Genomic DNA, 4,442 nt, shown 5'->3' on the forward strand with positions numbered 1-4,442 from the left:
ATACCTGGGTTCTCAATTCTATTCCATTGGTCTATGTATCTGTCATTGAACCAATACCAGGCAGTTTTGACTACTGTGGCTGTATAGTAGGTTTTGTGACACGGATTAACTTTCAACCAAACAATGGGCAGGCCTGTAAGGTGAATAGGAGTTCTGGTAGCATAGTGCCTAAGGCACTTGCTGGCAGTTCAAACCCACCACCCACCCCTCGGAAGGAAGTGTGGGCAATCTACTTCCTAGTGATACTGCCTTGGAAACCATCGCTATGAGTTGGGTCTGACTTGATGGCACATAACAACAACAAGAACAACAACAAGTGAATAATAACACCAGGGAGGTATGCACTTCTTAGAACAATCTACCATAAGAGATCAAAAGGACAGCATTTGCTCAGGTATAAAGCTCAGAAGGCAGGAAGGGATAGGAAAGAAGGAGAAATACCAAGGGTAAACACAAGGAAGAAGTGCTGATATGTTGTGGAGGTTACAATCAGTGTCATGAATCAAAAACAACTTGCTATGAGAAGTTGGACACAAATCACAATAAAAAGAAAAAATCCAAATATTGGCTTATTGAATACACAGTATTTCAAAGAAGGTCATCTTATTGTACAAAGAAGATTAAGTAATTTAAGTTGTATTTCACACTGAATGCATTATTTTGCAACTCTTAGCAAAGCCATGCTATTTTTGATAGTCACATAAACCAATAAATAAATAAAACCAAAAACAACTCACTGTCGTCGAGTCAGTTCTGACTCATAGTGACCCCTCCTTGGTTTCCTGAGGCAGTATCTCTACAGACGTAGATTGTCCAATCTTCCTTCTGAGGAGTGGCTGGTGGGTTTGAACCACCAGCCTTCTGGTTAGTAGTCAAATGCCTTAGGCACTATGCCACCAGCACTCCCCAATAGCCACATATGCATGTGAAAGCTGGACAATAGGTAAGGAAGACCAAAGAAGAGTTGATGCTTTTGAGTTGGGGTGCTGGCTAAGAATACTAAAAGTACCATGGACTGTCAGAAGAACAAACAAATCCATCCTGGAAGAAGTGCAGCTGGAATTTTCCTCAGAAGCAAGAATTCCCAGACTTCGTCTTGCCTACTTTGGTCATGTTGTCAGAAGGAATCATTCCCTGGAGAAGGATAGCATGCTGGCTAAAGTGAAGGGTAAGCAAAAAAGGGGAAGATCCTCAATGAGATGAATTGACACAGTGGGTGCAACGATAAGCTCAAGTATAGCAAGGATTCTGAGGATGGAGCATTACCGGGCAGTGTTTCATTCTGTTGTACAAGGCTCGGTATGAGTCAGAGCCAACTCAGTGTCACTTAACAACAACAGCAAAATATTGACTTTTATAATAGTTTTTTTTCTTCACTTTAGTGAAGAAAGTAAAATGAATTTTCCATTCTGTAGTTTTAGAAATTAAAATGTCAAAGAATATGCTGTGCTATTAATTTTTCAGCAGAGGTTTAAGTACATAAAATGAAGAAGGGGTACTGTCTTAATGTCATATGAAAATTTTACTGACATAAAATGAAGTGAAAAAAATATTATGAAATCTATATTGTAGATTTACTACTTCATTATTTTGAAACAAAGATTATAAAAAATTATTTGAATGAAGGTTAGATTCAGTTTTCAAAATTCATTTCTTTGATTTATGATTTTCTAGAATTATAAATAAAAATAGTAATATTCTGTAGTTGTAGTTTGGTGTTATTAAGTCAGTTCTAATTAAAAAAACCAAACTCACTGCCATCGAGTTGATTCAACTCATAGTGACCCTTCCTTGGGTTTCTGAGGTGGTATCTCTACAGAAGTAGATTGCCAGATCTTCCTTCTGAGGAATGGCTGGTGGGTTTGAACTGCCAGCCTCTGGTTAACAGTCAAATGCTTTAGGATCTATGCCACTAGAGCTCCCTCAGTTCTAATAGTGGCCCTATGTACAAGAGAAGAAAATACTGCCCAGTCCTGCACCATCCTCACCCTTGTTGCTTTGTTGGAGCCCATCGTTGCAGCTCCTGTTTCAATCCATCTCATTGAGGATCCTACTCTTTTTTCCTGACCCTCCACTTTACCAAGTATTATGTCTGTTTTGGTTACCTACTGCTGCTCTTGGGATGGCTTGAACATACAGCAGGTTACTCTGTCACAATTTTGGAGGGTTTAAGTCTGTGTTCAAAGTGCCAGGCTCTTAGGGGCTGGGCAAAAGCCCCTCAGCCTTGGGCTTCAGCTTTGCCTCCTACTCCTGTCCCACTGAAGCTGAAGGCTTTTCTTCACTCAGACAGCTAATTGCTGCGAGGCTAACAAGCCCAAGGTTGACAAGTAAAAAGGCACAGTCCCAATGTTACCAAACAACATGGCAGGACACTAATTCAAGTCCAGAAATCCCAAGATCAGCAGGGCATGGCAGGCTGTTGAACAACGACTTGGCTACATGAAGGGTTCAAGCGTGCCATAAGCTAGAGACCAATCCCAAAGCTTCTCCTTCTATACAGGAAGCAGACCACATTGCTAAAGCAGCCACTCAACTGCTCATGGCAGACTCCACCATGAAGCTGATTGCCAGTCTTATCATGGGGAATAACTACCTCCAGCTGCCCAGTCACTCAACCAGGCCCAGCCAAGTTGACAACAACCATAACCTGTCCTTCTCAGGAGCAGGTGTCTCCTGATAACAACATGTCCAAAGTACATCAGATGAATTCTTGTCATTCTCCTTTCTAAGGAGTATTCCAGGTATGTTTATTTTTCCAAGACTGACTTGTTTGTTCTTCTGGCAGTTCATGGTATATTCAATATTCTTCACCAACACCATAATTCAAAGGCATTGATTCTTCTTTGGTCTTCCTTGTTCATTGCTTGGCTTTCACATGCCTATGAAGTGATTGAAAATACTATGGCTTGGGTCACTTGCACTTTACTCTTCAAGGTGACATCTTTTCTTTTTGAAACTTTAAAGAGGTCTTTTGCAGCACATTTGCCCAATGCTATACATTCTTTGATTTCTTAACTGCTGCTTCCATGGGAGTTGACTGTGGATCCAAGTAAAATGAAATCCTTGACAACTTCGCTCTTTTATCCATTTATTGTGATGTTGTTTATTAGTCCAGTTGTGAAGATTTTTGTTTTATGTTGAGGTGTAATCTATACTGAAGCCTATAGTCTTTGATCTTCATCAATAAGTGCTTTAAGTCCTTTTTGCTTTCAGCAAGGAAGGTTGGTTGTGTCTTCTGCATATCACAGGTTGCTGACGAGTCTTCCTCCAATCTTGAAGCTGCATTCTTCAGCCTATAGTCCACCTTCTCAGACTATTTGCTCAGCATACAGATTGAATAAATGTGGTGAAAGAATACATAACTTTTCTTATTTTAAACCATGTAGTATCTCCCTCTACCACTCATCTGTCAGTTTGTCATACTGTGGTGGCTTGCATGTTGCTGTGAGGCTGGAGGCTTTCCCACTGGTTTTTCAAATACAGCAGGGCCACCCATAGTGGATATGTGTCAGCAGAGCTTCCAGACTAAGACAGACTCAGAAGAAGGAAGAGAACATGCACTTCTAAAAGAATTGGTCAGTGAAAACCTTATGAATAGCAGTGAAAGACTGATATATTACTGGCCAGTCTAGCAAGGATTGTGAGGCTGTCACAGGATCAGGCAGTATTTTGCTCTGTTTTTCATAGGGTCATTATGAGTCAGACCCAACTAGATGGCACCTAACAACAACAACAACAGTATTGCCCTAGGAGTCTATTGACACAGTGGTTAAGGCATCTGGTTGCTAAACAAAAGGTCAGCAGTTCAAATGTTCAAATGTACCAGCTGCTCTGTTGGAGAAAGATGAGGCAGTCTGCTTTCATAAAGATTTACAAACTTGGAAACCATATGGGGCAATTCTACTCTGTCCTAAAGGGATGCTATGAATTGGAATCAATTTGATAGCATTGAGTTTGCTTTTGGTTGTTGTTATGTGCCATCGAGTCAGACCAACTCATCACAACCCCTCCTTGGGTTTTTGAGGTGGTATCACTATGAAAGCAGACTGCCCAACCTTCCTTCTGAGGAGTGGCTGGTGGGTTTGAACCACCAGCCATCTGGTTAGCAGTCAAATGCCTTACCCTTATTATGTTCAAATGACTACCTCTTTATTTATGTATAGGTTCAGCATGAACACAACTAAATGTTCTGGAATTCTATTCTTTGAAAGGTTATCCATAATTTGGTATGATCCCATCAGTGGAATGCCTTGAAATAGTCAATAAAACACAGGTAAACATCTTTTTGGTATTCTCTGCTTTCTGCCAAGATCTATCTGACACCAGCAAAGATATCCCCTGTTCCATGTCCTCTTCTGAATCAGGATTGAGTTTCTGGCAGTTTCCTGTCAATACAATGCTTTGTCAGTTTTCAATATCTTCAGCAAAGTTTTACTTGTGAT

Source organism: Orycteropus afer, unplaced genomic scaffold, assembly GCF_000298275.1.
Source record: "Orycteropus afer afer isolate SDZICR_OR568_19922 unplaced genomic scaffold, OryAfe1.0 scaffold00319, whole genome shotgun sequence".
Classification (NCBI taxonomy): Eukaryota; Metazoa; Chordata; class Mammalia; order Tubulidentata; family Orycteropodidae; genus Orycteropus; species Orycteropus afer.